Raw genomic sequence first — 17,138 nt, 5'->3', positions numbered from 1 at the left:
TACACAGAGTGGCGTTACAAACGGGATGCACAGAGTGGTGTTACAAACGGGATACACAGAGTGGCGTTACAAACAGGATACACAGAGTGGCGTTACAAATGGGATACACAGAGTGGCGTTACACACGGGATACACAGAGTGGCGTTACAAATGGGATACACAGAGTGGCGTTACACACGGGATACACAGAGTGGCGTTACAAACAGGATACACAAAGTGGCGTTACAAACGGGATACACAGAGTGGCGTTACAAACAGGATACACAGAGTGGCGTTACAAATGGGATACACAGAGTGGCGTTACACACGGGATACACAGAGTGGCGTTACAAACGGGATACACAGAGTGGTGTTACAAACGCGATACACAGAGTGGTGTTACACACGGGATACACAGAGTGGCGTTACAAACGGGATACACAGAGTGGTGTTACACATGGGATACACAGAGTGGCGTTACACACGGGATACACAGAGTGGTGTTACAAACGGGATACACAGAGTGGCGTTACAAATGGGATACACAGAGTGGTGTTACACATGGGATACACAGAGTGGTGTTACACATGGGATACACAGAGTGGCGTTACAAACGGGATACATAGAGTGGCGTTACAAACGGGATGCACAGAGTAGCGTTACACATGGGATACACAGAGTAGCGTTACAAACGGGATACACAGAGTGGTGTTACACATGGGATACACAGAGTGGCGTTACAAACGGGATACACAGAGTGGCGTTACACATGGAATACACAGAGTGGCGTTACACATGGGATACACAGAGTGGTGTTACACACGGGATACACAGAGTAGTGTTACACATGGGATACACAGAGTGGCGTTACAAACGGGATACACAGAGTGGCGTTACAAACGGGATACACAGAGCGGTGTTACTAACAGGATACACAGAGTGGCGTTACACATGGGATACACAGAGTGGCGTTACAAACGGGATACACAGAGTGGCGTTACAAATGGGATACACAGAGTGGTGTTACACATGGGATACACAGAGTGGTGTTACACATGGGATACACAGAGTGGCGTTACAAATGGGATACATAGAGTGGCGTTACAAACGGGATGCACAGAGTAGCGTTACACATGGGATACACAGAGTAGCGTTACAAACGGGATACACAGAGTGGTGTTACACATGGGATACACAGAGTGGCGTTACAAACGGGATACACAGAGTGGCGTTACACATGGAATACACAGAGTGGCGTTACACATGGGATACACAGAGTGGTGTTACACACGGGATACACAGAGTAGTGTTACACATGGGATACACAGAGTGGCGTTACAAACGGGATACACAGAGTGGCGTTACAAACGGGATACACAGAGCGGTGTTACTAACAGGATACACAGAGTGGCGTTACACATGGGATACACAGAGTGGCGTTACAAACGGGATACACAGAGTGGCGTTACAAATGGGATACACAGAGTGGTGTTACACATGGGATACACAGAGTGGTGTTACACATGGGATACACAGAGTGGCGTTACAAATGGGATACATAGAGTGGCGTTACAAACGGGATGCACAGAGTAGCGTTACACATGGGATACACAGAGTAGCGTTACAAACGGGATACACAGAGTGGTGTTACACATGGGATACACAGAGTGGCGTTACACACGGGATACACAGAGTGGTGTTACAAACGGGATACACAGAGTGGCGTTACAAATGGGATACACAGAGTGGTGTTACACATGGGATACACAGAGTGGTGTTACACATGGGATACACAGAGTGGCGTTACAAACGGGATACATAGAGTGGCGTTACAAACGGGATGCACAGAGTAGCGTTACACATGGGATACACAGAGTAGCGTTACAAACGGGATACACAGAGTGGTGTTACACATGGGATACACAGAGTGGCGTTACAAACGGGATACACAGAGTGGCGTTACACATGGAATACACAGAGTGGCGTTACACATGGGATACACAGAGTGGTGTTACACACGGGATACACAGAGTAGTGTTACACATGGGATACACAGAGTGGCGTTACAAACGGGATACACAGAGTGGCGTTACAAACGGGATACACAGAGCGGTGTTACTAACAGGATACACAGAGTGGCGTTACACATGGGATACACAGAGTGGCGTTACAAACGGGATACACAGAGTGGCGTTACAAATGGGATACACAGAGTGGTGTTACACATGGGATACACAGAGTGGTGTTACACATGGGATACACAGAGTGGCGTTACAAATGGGATACATAGAGTGGTGTTACAAACGGGATGCACAGAGTAGCGTTACACATGGGATACACAGAGTAGCGTTACAAACGGAATACACAGAGTGGTGTTACACATGGGATACACAGAGTGGCGTTACAAACGGGATACACAGAGTGGCGTTACACATGGAATACACAGAGTGGCGTTACACATGGGATACACAGAGTGGTGTTACACACGGGATACACAGAGTAGTGTTACACATGGGATACACAGAGTGGCGTTACAAACGGGATACACAGAGTGGCGTTACAAACGGGATACACAGAGCGGTGTTACTAACAGGATACACAGAGTGGCGTTACACATGGGATACACAGAGTGGCGTTACAAACGGGATACACAGAGTGGCGTTACAAATGGGATACACAGAGTGGTGTTACACATGGGATACACAGAGTGGTGTTACACATGGGATACACAGAGTGGCGTTACAAATGGGATACATAGAGTGGCGTTACAAACGGGATGCACAGAGTAGCGTTACACATGGGATACACAGAGTAGCGTTACAAACGGGATACACAGAGTGGTGTTACACATGGGATACACAGAGTGGCGTTACAAACGGGATACACAGAGTGGCGTTACACATGGAATACACAGAGTGGCGTTACACATGGGATACACAGAGTGGTGTTACACACGGGATACACAGAGTAGTGTTACACATGGGATACACAGAGTGGTGTTACACATGGGATACACAGAGTGGCGTTACAAACGGGATACACAGAGCGGTGTTACTAACAGGATACACAGAGTGGCGTTACACATGGGATACACAGAGTGGCGTTACAAACGGGATACACAGAGTGGCGTTACAAATGGGATACACAGAGTGGCGTTACAAATGGGATACATAGAGTGGCGTTACAAACGGGATGCACAGAGTAGCGTTACACATGGGATACACAGAGTAGCGTTACAAACGGGATACACAGAGTGGTGTTACACATGGGATACACAGAGTGGCGTTACAAACGGGATACACAGAGTGGTGTTACACATGGGATACACAGAGTGGCGTTACAAACGGGATACACAGAGTGGCGTTACACATGGAATACACAGAGTGGCGTTACACATGGGATACACAGAGTGGTGTTACACACGGGATACACAGAGTAGTGTTACACATGGGATACACAGAGTGGCGTTACAAACGGGATACACAGAGTGGCGTTACAAACGGGATACACAGAGCGGTGTTACTAACAGGATACACAGAGTGGTGTTACAAACAGGATACACAGAGTGGCGTTACACATGGGATACACACATGGCTATCCATGGAATAACATCGGTGTTGTGCAGACACAACGGAAAGTAGATATAACATCAAAACTAATAACAAAGTTACTTATTTTTCAGTATTGGTTACAAAAGTATCCACATACTCTAAGTACAGAACATTATTGGGGGTGTAACTACTAATACACCAAAAACATAAATGTAAAACAGTATTTCCCAACCAGTGTTCCTCCAGCTGTTCCTAAACTACAACTCCCAGCATGCCCGGACAGCCGAAGGATGTCCGGGCATGCTGGGAGCTGTAGTTTTGCAACCCTGGTTGGAAAACTCTGTTTTAATAGAAGGGGTTTCTCCAGCTTTGATATTGATTCTACGACTACCGTCTACGGCGTAGTTTTTTTTTTTCCGTTCTTTGCAAATGGAAAAAAAAATTAAAATGGCGCTGACGGTATGGAGAGAGTGGTAGAATTGATGTGTTATTTTTCCCGGAGACACATAACCAGATTTCGCCACGATGCCCCGCGCCTCAGGTTTGATAAAGGCGTCTCTGTTCCATATTTATGGCTCTGTGAATGACATCAGATAAACAAGAGCTGAGAGCGGCGGCGGCGGCGGCGAGGAAGAGGAGGAGGAGGGGGGGGGTAAAAACGGTTCGCTATACGTGTCATGAAGCTGTGAAAGGATCTGACGCTCTAATATCCGTCAGCTACATCTCGTACGGGAGTCCGCGGCTGCCACCGGGGGGTGCGCGCGGCGTCCACGGGCAGTTGCTGGGGGTCCCCGAAATATTGACGAGATGCCAGGGAGCGAGTAAAGTATTGATGGCCGGCGCAGCAGCGGCAGACACCTCTCAGACACGGCGTTTAAATGTCACAGATTAATGAATTTTCATGAAACAGTGAGACGGAGAAAAAAAGGAAAAAAAAAACATGATGAAAAAGATTGTTTCCACAGCAGCCGACAGCGGAGCAGAGCGGTGTCCGCACAACACAAAGCCAACGGGATCACATGCCGCAGAGACATTGGGGAGGGCCCGGCCCTACGGGAATCTCGGGAGACCTTGGCAGATCCCATTATGAGGAGCCTGGGAGCGCTATCTCCGTCTCGTAATTGATATACTACATCGGCGTAGATGCGGCGGGGAGTTTGATTCATGACCTCGCGGAGATGGGACTGCTGAGCGCGCAACTCATTCGGTGGCGAAATGTTGCGTAACGCTGGCCGGGACTCTATGTATGAGAGAAGGGTTAAAGGGGTACACCACCCCAAGACATCTGATCATCTATCCAAAGGATTAGGGGGTCAGATGTCTGATCGCGGAATCTCATTGCTGGGGCCTCCCCGCGATATCCCGAAAAGCACCTTGTGTCATCTGCTGCACGGAGTGAACTTCGCTCCATGACTGATGACGGGCGATACAGGGGCTGGAGTATAGGCATGTCACGGCCCCGCCCCCTAGTGATGTCACGTCCCGCCCCCTCAATACAAGTCCATGGGAGTATCCTTTGGATAGGGGATAAGATGTCTAGGGGTGGAGTACCCCTTTAAATGTTGATGGTGGACATCAGGATGAGATACTGCTGAGATACTGGGATACTGCTGGTCTCCAGGATTAAAGGGGTACTCCGGTGGAAAACGTATTTATTTATTTATTTAAACAACTGGTGCCAGAAAGTAAAACAAAGTTAAAAAATCTTAATCCTTCCAGTACTTATTAGCTGCTGAATACTACAGAGGAAATTCTTTTCTTTTTGGAACACAGAGCTCTCTGCTGACATCACAAGCACAGTGCTCTCTGCTGACATCTCTGTCCATTTTAGGAACTGTCCAGAGCAGCATATGTTAGCTATGGGGATTTTCTCCTACTCTGGACAGTTCCTAAAATGGACAGAGATGTCAGCAGAGAGCACTGTGCTCGTGATGTCAGCAGAGAGCTCTGTGTTCCAAAAAGAAAAGAATTTCCTCTGTAGTATTCAGCAGCTAATAAGTACTGGAAGGATTAAGATTTTTTTAATAGAAGCAATTTACAAATGGCACCAGTTGATAAAAAAATAAATAAGTTTTCCACTTTCAATCCATTTAAAGGGATACTCCGGTAAAAATTTTCAAATCAACTGGTGCCAGAAAGTTACACATATTAGTAAATTATTTCTATAAAAAAATCCTAACCCTTCCAGTACTTAAAAGCTGCTGTATGCAGAGGAAGTTGTGTAGTTCTTTCTGATCTGACCACAGTGCTCTCTGCTGACACCTCTGTCAGTGTCAAGAACTGTACAGAGCAGGAGAGATTTGCTACATGGATTTGCTCCTACTCTGGAGAGTTCCTGACATGGACAGAGGTGTCAGCAGAGAGCAATGTGCTCAGACTGGAAAGAACTACACAACTTCCTTTGGAGCATACAGCAGATGATAAGTACTGGAAGGATTACGATTTTTATATAGAAGTAATTTACAAATCTGTATAACTTTCTGCTATATAAAATCATTATCTGTCCAGTACTTATCAGCTGCTGTATGCTACAGAGGAAGATGTGTAGTATTCGCCGGGTGCTGCACAGAAATCGCGAGGGTCCTAGCAGTGGGACCCCAGTATTCAGACATCTTATCCCCAATTCTTTGGATAGGGGATAAGATGTCTAAGGACGGAGTACCCCTTTAAGTGTTTCTAATCTGGTGTCTCAGTCTTCTAGTACATCAGAGTTGTCATAGGAGAATCCAAGAGACGTTCAAAACTTGTTCTCTACTATTGGCGGAGATCTGGACTTAATGGGAATTGTGCCCCTCATAGATCCTTCATAGACCTTAAAGGGTTACTCTGCTGCTCTGCGTTTGGAACAAACTGTTCCAAACGCTGGAGCCGGCGCCGGGAGCTCGTGACATCATAGCCCCGCCCCTCATTATGTCACGCCCCACCCCCTCAATGCAAGTCTATGGGAGGGGGCGTGACAGCTGACACGCCCCCTCCTATAGACTTGCATTGAGGGGGTGGGGCGTGACATAATGAGGGGGCGGGGCTATGACATCACAAGCTCCCGGCGCCGGCTCCAGCGTTCGGAACAGTTTGTTCCAAATGCTGAGTAGCGAAGTACCCCTTTCATCTGACTAATTCGGGACATTATTGGGGAGGAGCAAACATTAAGATGTAGGTAAATGAAGTTTTCTATGCTTTGTGTTTAAAAAAGCTGCCACTAGGTGTCTCCCTACTTGTCCAGAGCACATTTCCCTCCATCTCTTGCACAGACTTTGGACTCCTGCTGGCCTGGCCGAAGTTCAAAATCGGCAAATGCAGTCTGGAGTGCTGAGGGGCGTGTGTGCAGCCTTAGCCAATCATAGCTCATCTCACACTGAACTGCTCTGGGCTGTGTGTAGCAGAGTGAGGGAGGAAGTTCTCCCCTGTATGGCTTCAGATGATGAAACGCCTGCTGGGGAACGCCCCTTCCCAGTCTGTAAATCTGACTGAGTAGAAAATACAGAACAATATCAAGGTAGATCACAGGATGGAGAATATTTCTCGCTCTGTCTACATCCCTAAAGCCTCGTCAATAGCCATAATGGAGAAACAATTAGGGAGAGAGCGAGAATGCCATGTGGGCGAGGGAAGAAGCGAATACGTAATTACATGAAGCCATTGAGGGTGAGACCGGCCTCAGCGGGACTGACACCGCTCCGATCAACAGAGACGAAAATAGATCATCACCAGCTAAGAAAATTACACGGTGACATGTATATCTAATAGTATAATGCAATGTATCCATCACTAGGTAAGTCACACAAAACACCTAGAAGGGAAACATTCTACAGTTTATATGTAACAGATCTAAGAAGAGGTGGAGTCACTGTATATATACATTACTGATCCTGTACTGATCCTGAGTTATATCCTGTATTATACCCCAGAGCTGTACTCACTATTCTGCTGGTGAGGTCACTGTGTACATACATTACATTACTTATCCTGTACTGATCCTGAGTTATATCCTGTATTATACTCCAGAGCTGTACTCACTATTCTGCTGGTGAGATCACTGTGTACATACATTACATTACTTATCCTGTACTGATCCTGACTTATATCCTGTATTATACTCCAGAGCTGTACTCACTATTCTGCTGGTGAGGTCACTGTGTACATACATTACATTACTTATCCTGTACTGATCCTGAGTTATATCCTATATTATACCCCAGAGCTGTACTCACTATTCTGCTGGTGAGGTCACTGTGTACATACATTACATTACTTATCCTGTACTGATCCTGAGTTATATCCTGTATTATACTCCAGAGTTGTACTCACTATTCTGCTGGTGAGGTCACTGTGTACATACATTACATTACTTATCCCGTACTGATCCTGAGTTATATCCTGTATTATACTCCAGAGCTGCGCTCACTATTCTGCTGGTGAGGTCACTGTGTACATACATTACATTACTTATCCTGTACTGATCCGGAGTTATATCCTGTATTATACTCCAGAGCTGCACTCACTATTCTGCTGGTGAGGTCACTGTATACATACATTACATTACTTATCCTGTACTGATCCTGAGTTATATCCTGTATTATACTCCAGAGCTGTACTCACTATTCTGCTGGTGAGATCACTGTGTACATACATTACATTACTTATCCTGTACTGATCCTGAGTTATATCCTGTATTATACTCCAGAGCTGTACTCACTATTCTGCTGGTGAGGTCACTGTGTACATACATTACATTACTTATCTTGTACTGATCCTGAGTTATATCCTGTATTATACTCCAGAGCTGTACTAACTATTCTGCTGGTGAGGTCACTGTGTACATACATTACATTACTTATCCTGTACTGATCCTGAGTTATATCCTGTATTATACTCCAGAGCTGTACTCACTATTCTGCTGGTGAGATCACTGTGTACATACATTACATTACTTATCCTGTACTGATCCTGAGTTATATCCTGTATTATACTCCAGAGCTGTACTCACTATTCTGCTGGTGAGGTCACTGTGTACATACATGACATTACTTATCCTGTACTGATCCTGAGTTATATCCTGTATTATACTCCAGAGCTGTACTAACTATTCTGCTGGTGAGGTCACTGTGTACATACATTACATTACTTATCCTGTACTGATCCTGAGTTATATCCTATATTATACTCCAGAGCTGTACTCACTATTCTGGTGGTGGGGACACTGTGTACATACATTACATTATTTATCCTGTACTGATCCTGAGTTATATCCTGTATTATACTCCAGAGCTGTACTCACTATTCTGGTGGTGGGGACACTGTGTACATACATTACATTATTTATCCTGTACTGATCCTGAGTTATATCCTGTATTATACTCCAGAGCTGCACTCACTATTCTGCTGGTGAGATCACTGTGTAAATACATATACATATATATATATATAACATTCTCTGAATTCCCCGGAATGTCCTGGATCCCACATAAACCTTCTTGTCACTTTGCTCGCAGTCCGGTGATTATGGGGACTTTGTCGCCCGTTTTCGTTCTTACGCGGATGTGCCGCATCACTGAGATCCTCCCCACACTTGTCACTTTAATCACAGGCTGCACCTCCTGCCTTTATCACTGGTCCATTTGCGGAGCCCCACGTGTAGCCGTCTACCATGTAATCACATTAATTCTAGGTTCTACTTTACCATTTTGTTCCCAGCTGGGATCCAGGCATCTGTCTGTGGCTTTTGGAGCCGACGACGTCCGTGCATCACTATTCCCAATTACCGGATACAGAGCGAACGCCATGAGGCAGCACTCCTCACCCGGAGACGGACAGGGACGCCCAACGCCATGCGCCGCTGCTGAGAAGCCTCCAACTTATTCTGCGCTCGCATTAAAATAGGTGCAAGAAGTATCCAATACCATTTAGGACTCTTACTGGATACAATTTCATTCCATAATAATATTCTTAAACCAAAAATGTCCAAAAAGTTTCATTTTTACAGTTAAATTCTCTTAATTTAATAACCTATAGCAGTGGTCTCCAACCTGCGGACCTCCAGATGTTGCAAAACTACAATTCCCAGCATGCCCGGACAGCCGTTGGCTGTCCGGGCATGCTGGGAGTTGTAGTTTTACAACATCTGGAGGTCCGCAGGTTGGAGACCACTGACCTACAGGTCAGAAATACAACTATATCCACAAAACTTTTTCCAAAAATTAGCAACTTATTACCGAAAAAAGGCAAAACTATACCACAAAAAATCCACAATACCATAGACTTAAAGGGGTTATCCAGGAAAAAAAACTTTTATATATATATATATATATATATATATATATATATATATATATATATATATATCAACTGGCTCCAGAAAGTTAAACAGATTTGTAAATTACTTCTATTAAAAAATCTTAATCCTTCCAGTACTTATTAGCTGCTGAATACTACAGAGGAAATTCTTTTCTTTTTGGAACATAGTGCTTTCCGCTGACATTATAACCACAGTGCTCTCTGCTGACATCTCTGTACATTTTAAGAACTGTCCAGAGTAGGAGAAAACAAAGGCTGCTCTGGACAGTTCTTAAAATGGACAGAGGTGTCAGCAGAGAGCACTGTGCTCTAGACAGAAAGGAAATTCAAAATGAAAAGAACCTGTGTAGCATACAATTTTTTTTTTCAAATCAACTGGCTCCAGAAAGTTAAACAGATTTGTAAATTACTTCTATTAAAAAATCTTAATCCTTTCAGTACTTATGAGCTTCTGAAGTTAAGGTTGTTCTTTTCTGTCTAAGTGCTCTCTGATGACACGTGTCTCGGGAAACGCCCAGTTTAGAAGCAAATCCCCATTGCAAACCTCTTCTAAACTGGGCGGTTCCCGAGACACGTGCCCTCAGAGAGCACTTAGACAGAAAAGAACAACCTTAACTTCAGAAGCTCATAAGTACTGAAAGGATTAAGATTTTTTAATAGAAGTAATTTACAAATCTGTTTAACTGCCTGGCACCAGTAGATTTAAAAAAATAAAAATAAAAAATAAAAAAGTTTTTCACCGGAGTACCCCTTTAAAGTATTATTTTTTTTGTACCTGATGTCGGAGTACCCTTTTAAATAACCTTCTGAACAGATACTTTGTCTCGGAATCTTTTTGCTGAGCTCACAAAGGAAGTGTCGCTATTGCAAATTAATTAAAAATGCATGGACAGAAAACACAACAAAACAGAGCATATTGGTCACAAAAACATATGGCAATGTTCACAACAAAGCAAAAGCGAGAAGGCAACCACAGGAAACAATATTTCATATTTCCATGCCTTCAAATACGGTGGGAAGGAAATCAGGGGAAAGAGAGAGTCAGGAACTCTAACCAGAGCGGCGGCGGCAGCAGAGACACCTACATCTGAGACAGCTGCCTACACCCAGGAGCCTCGGTCACTAACTATAATCATACTGCTATTAATGTGCTGCCCCATTAAAGTGGTACTCCCGTGGAAAACTTTTATTTTTTTTTAAATCAACTGGTGCCAGAAAGTTAAACAGATTTGTAAATCACTTCTATTAAAAAATCTTAATCCTTCCAGTACTTTTTAGGGGCTGTATACTAAAGAGAAATCCAAAAAAGAAATGCATTTCCTCTGATGTCATGACCACAGTGCTCTCTGCTGACCTCTGCTGTCCATTTTAGGAACTGTCCGGAGCAGCTTATGTTTGCTATGGGGATTTTCTCCTACTCTGGACAGTTCCAAAAATGGACAGCAGAGATCAGCAGAGAGCACTGTGGTCATGACATCAGAGGAAATGCATTTCTTTTTTGGATTTCTCTTTAGTATACAGCCCCTAAAAAGTACTGGAAGGATTAAGATTTTTTAATAGAAGTGATTTACAAATCTGTTTAACTTTCTGGCACCAGTTGATTTAAAAATAAAAAACAAAGTTTTCCACGGGAGTACCCCTTTAATTGTAAGAATACAGATACAATATAAGGGGCTAATGCCCGAAACAGTCAGAGATACAAAGTGTTCATGACCATAAAGCGGGAATGGTTCAGGAGCAACTACACAAGACGTTAAAGGAAAATCCACCTGGGACAAACATCTGATGTCAAGAACTTCCCCAAGAGGTCCAGATCCTGGGGATAATATGTAACCATTGGTGGAAGAATAACATGGTGCATCCTGAAACTCACACCAAACACTGCAACCCACGCAGCATTGATCTATTCAGAGAAATTACAAGAATATACCCATTATAATACTGCTCTATATACAAAAATATAACTAATATAATGGGTATATAGAATGATGGCACTCACCACAAGATGAAGAAACAGAAACTCTAGCATGGGGGATGAGGGACGCCGTGAGTGTGATAGCTATTTAGTGCGCTGAGCGCACTTCTTCAGACCACTCCCACACTGTTGTCGCTTCTCGGCCATTTGGCTAAGATCAAGTGTAGTATCTGTTCTTATAAGTGGTTTAGTCTTTGCCATTGATGTAGGATGGGTGCTGCATGGTAGGGAGCAGGTGTACCAGGGCGGTCCGGGGCTGGTGCCACATAACCAGCTCAACGGCTGTCCTAATGTGACCTCCTTCCTCCGGGTCTCGCCATGAGGTAGGGGGGTGTAGAGCCGAGGTGCGTCTGTGCCTCGGGGAGTAGTGACCCTGAGGTGCCGAAACTCACTGGGTGTTATAACTCACTGAGTGAACGCACTGCACCATACTCTTCACCTTTGGCACTCACCCTTGGTATCCCGGCCTTCTGGCTATGATCAGGGAAATTATTATAGATCCGGCTGGATCACCCGGCAGTATATCTGCACTCGTCCATTTATTTATTTATTTAAAGGATAGGGGATGAGTTGCCTGATCGCGCGGGGTCCCGCCGCTGGGGACCCCCGCGATCTTCCACGTAGCACCCCGCTGTCATCAGACCACGGAGCGAAGATCGCTCCGGGTCTGATGACTGCCGATCACGGGGCCAGAGTATGGTGATGTCACGGCTCCGCCCCCATGTGACATCACGCTCCACCCCCTTAATGTAAGTCTATGCCATAGACTTGCATTGAGGGGGCGGAGCGTGACGTCGCACGGGGGCGGAGCGTGACGTCGCACGGGGGCGGAGCTGTGACATCACGATCACCGGCCCCGTCATCAGACCCAGAGTGGATGTTCGCTCCGGGGCCTGATGAGAGCGGGGTGCTGCTTGCGTGATCGCGGGGGTCCCCAACGGTGGGACCCCGCGCGATCAGGCAACTTATCCCCTATACTTTAGATAGGGGATAAGTTGTCAGCACGGTAGTACCCCTTTAACACCAACTCGGATCCACCTAACAGGAATTTTTTTCCTTTTTTTTAATGTGGCCACCATTTACAACTTCCACAACAATGGTTTCCCATTGGTGCCGGTCCGCTGAGCCAGTTGGATTTCTTGTTCTTTTCTGAAATAAAATGGCTATTAGTTAGCTTGTTACCTGTGTTCTTTACCTTGCTAAAGGCTCTGTCAGGTCTTTTTGGAGAAGAGAATAGTTATCATTTATGGCTTTTTTCATTACATTAGAGAGGGGACTAAAGTCAAAGACGAAAGAGAATCTATTGGAGCGAGATTTATCTCCCTGGGAATCGGACCCTCTATTCTGATGAAGATCTTTTCGTTTTTTCATTTTATCCTTTTTCAATAAGACCGCACGATCCTGAGATGCTGCTCTTGCAAAGGCAGCGTCTATAACCTCTTGGGGGGTAACCTCTAAGCGTTAATCTTTGTGCAAGATCCTTATCCTGCGTGACGAAACTATCATTCGAGATGTTAATGCGACGTAGGCGCAGGAATTGGCCATAGGGTACCGCTGTCTTGACGTGGCTTGGATGATGGCTCTTAAAGTAAAGGAGTGCGTTCCCCGCGGTGGGTTTCTGTAACCCCTTGTGTGGAGTTGTCCATTTTATGGTTTCACCACATCAAGGAATTCCAGTTCCACTTTGCTGATCTTTTAGGTAAACTTTAGATTCATGTTATTGTTATTAATGTGGTTGATAAACTCTGTGGAGCCCTCACTCGTACCCCGCCAGACGATAACAATATCATCCACGAATCTGTGGTAACTAACAATCCACCTATGGATTTGTTGTGGAAAAAACGTATAAAATATAATACTGCCTCCTATATACAAAAGTATAACTACTATAATACTGTCTCCTATATACAAGAATATAACTACTATAATACTGCCCCTATATACAAGAATATAACTACTATAATACTGCCCCTATATACAAGAATATAACTACTATAATACTGTTCCTATATACAAGAATATAACTACTATAATACTGCTCCTATATACAAGAATATAACTACTATAATACTGCTTCCTATATACAAGAATATAACTACTATAATACTGCTCCTATATACAAGAATATAACTACTATAATACTGTTCCTATATACAAGAATATAACTACTATAATACTGCTCCTATATACAAGAATATAACTACTATAATACTGCTCCTATATACAAGAATATAACTACTATAATACTGCTTCCTATATACAAGAATATAACTACTATAATACTGCTCCTATATGGAAGAATATAACTACTATAATACTGCCCCCTATATACAAGAATATAACTACTATAATACTGTTCCTATATACAAGAATATAACTACTATAATACTGCTCTTATATGCAAGAATATAACTACTATAATACTGCTCCTCTATACAAGAATATAACTACTATAATACTGCTCCTATATACAAGAATATAACTACTATAATACTGTTCCTATATACAAGAATATAACTACTATAATACTGCTCCTATATACAAGAATATAACTACTATAATACTGCTCCTATATACAAGAATATAACTACTATAATACTGCCCCTATATACAAGAATATAACTCCTATAATACTGCTCCTATATACAACAATATAACTACTATAATACTGCTCCTATATACAAGAATATAACTACTATAATACTGCTCCTATATACAAGAATATAACTACTATAATACTGCCCCTATATACAAGAATATAACTACTATAATACTGCCCCTATATACAAGAATATAACTACAATAATACTGCTCCTATATACAAGAATATAACTACTATAATACTGTCCCCTATATACAAGAATATAACTACTATAATACTGCCCCTATATACAAGAATATAACTACTATAATACTGCTCCTGTATACAAGAATATAACTACTATAATACTGCTCCTATATACAAGAATATAACTACTATAATACTGCTCCTATATACAAGAATATAACTACTATAATACTGCCTCCAATATACAAGAATATAACAACTATAATACTGCTCCTATATACAAGAATATAACTACTATAATACTGCTCCTATATACAAGAATATAACTACTATAATACTGCTCCTACATACAAGAATATATCTACTATAATACTGCTCCTATATACAAGAATATTACTACTATAATACTGCCCCTATATACAAGAATATAACTACTATAATACTGCTCCCTATATACAAGAATATAACTACTATAATACTGCCTCCTATATAAAAGAATATAACTACTATAATACTGCTCCTATATACAGTAATATACCTACTATAATACTGCTCCTATATACAAGAATATAACTACTATAATACTGCTCCTATATACAAGAATATAACTACTATAATATTGTTCCTATATACAAGAATATAACTACTATAATACTGCTCCTATATACAAGAATATAACTACTATAATACTGCTCCTATATACAAGAATATAACTACTATAATACTGTACCCTATATACAAGATTATAACTACTATAATATTGTTCCTATATACAAGAATATAACTACTATAATACTGCTCCTATATACAAGAATATAACTACTATAATACTGCCTCCTATATACAAGAATATAACTACTATAATACTGCCTCCTATATACAAGAATATAACTACTATAATACTGCTCCTATATACAAGAATATAAGTACTATAATACTGCCCCCTGTATACAAGAATATAACTACTATATATATATATATATATATATATATATATATATAATGACATTTCTCCATCCAGTACATTATGGAGGTGGTTCTTCCTCTCCTTCCACAGGCGGTATTACGACACAGATGAGGAAAGTGTTAACCTCGGTTATTATCTGTGTCTTAGAAGTCATCGCCATCTGTTCCGCTCATACGAGGCGGTGACAATATTAGGGATGGCGCAGGCTGCAGCACAACACTGAGATGCATTTCAAGGGAGAGATTTGCTCTTTTTTGCAGGTTATGATGTAGCAGAGCTGAGGGGGCGGTGACCTGTTGATCTTCTCCATTATGAGCTCTTGAGCGCCGTTCTGTCCCAGCTATAGCCATCAGTCGTGGATATAGTCATGTGACGGTGAGGGTGTTGGAGAGCGCCCAGGACGGGTTTCGCATGACATCACGCACTATACTGAAACACTGTGATGTCATCTTTGACTAGTTGCCAGACTAAGACATGATCTCCCGGCGGTGTGATATCATTATAGGACGGATGCCAGGGCAGTGCACACCGCGCAGCCGCCAACCACATGACCATCTTAAAGAGGTTTTCTAAAATACTCCTAGAACATTGGTTTCCAAACGGTGGCCCTCCAGATGCTGCAAAACTACAACTCCCAGCATGCCCGGACAGCCAACGGCTGTCCGGGCATGCTGGGAATTGTAGTTTTGCAACATCTGGACATCCACAGTTGGGAGACCACTGATTTAGGGTCATAAGCAAACCCGTATTTGGCTACGAAAAATAAAAAAAAAACCTTCCCCCTTGTCTTTTTTCAACTTCTTGATGCAAATTTTGCAGCATTTATTAAAAAAAATACTATTAGTTTAGGCATTTCTAAATTTCCCGTTCTACCCCCTGCGGTTTTCTCATTATAAGTCGGGTGATTCTTTCATCAGGGATTTCTAATGAAGAATTGGGAGGGAAAAAAAAGAACAACAAAAAAAACTGAAAAAGACTGCAATTTCTATACACACATGATGTTTTTTTTACTGACATTTTTTCTACACAAAAAAAACCCCACAAAAAAAACTAAACAAAAAAACCGGCATAGTCAGAGAAAACAGTCGGAGCAGAACTGTCACTGAGCCTAAAAAGGCCACTAAAGGGTAAAAAAAAAAAAAAAAAAAGAAAAGAAAACACTGGGTGGGTCTAGTGTTTTTTGTATTTCTCTATTGACTCCAAACCACTTTTGCCACATGGCAATATTTAAAAATAAATAAAATAGCAAAAAGAGCATAAGGAAATAATTTCAGTGATGGAATTGAAATCAGTATGGCTGAAAACTGCTGACTACCACATCAGCTAAAACAGGTAAGTACAAGGCCTACACAAGAACCCTTCATATTATTTTCTAGTAATAGCCTATGCTGCACTATATTAGCAACATTTTTGTAGCTTTTTTTTTTTTTTAAATACTTTTAGTATAGGTGTTTCTGATTTCCTTTTTTATCTCCTACGTATTTCTCATTACAAGTCAGGTGATTCTTTCATCAGGGATTTCTATTGAAGAATGAGGAAGAATAAAAGAATGCAAAAAAAAAAATGCAATATCCGTACATACAT

The 17,138-nt window shown here is 42.4% G+C and overlaps 1 protein-coding gene and 1 pseudogene across 9 annotated transcripts in view; one reads left to right on the top strand and one right to left on the bottom strand.

Annotated features, from left to right (window-relative positions):
- The window catches only part of ZBTB20 (zinc finger and BTB domain containing 20), a 980,340-nt gene that overhangs the window by 152,337 nt on the left and 810,865 nt on the right, over nucleotides 1-17,138 (bottom strand). The gene's annotated exons all lie outside the window — the stretch shown is intronic.
- On the top strand, nucleotides 11,931-12,091 carry LOC130359925 (U2 spliceosomal RNA; annotated as a pseudogene).

This window comes from Hyla sarda, chromosome 2, assembly GCF_029499605.1.
Source record: "Hyla sarda isolate aHylSar1 chromosome 2, aHylSar1.hap1, whole genome shotgun sequence".
NCBI lineage: Eukaryota > Metazoa > Chordata > Amphibia > Anura > Hylidae > Hyla > Hyla sarda.
Note: the sequence above shows the minus strand (reverse complement) of the source record. Positions and strands in the feature narration are given on the sequence as shown.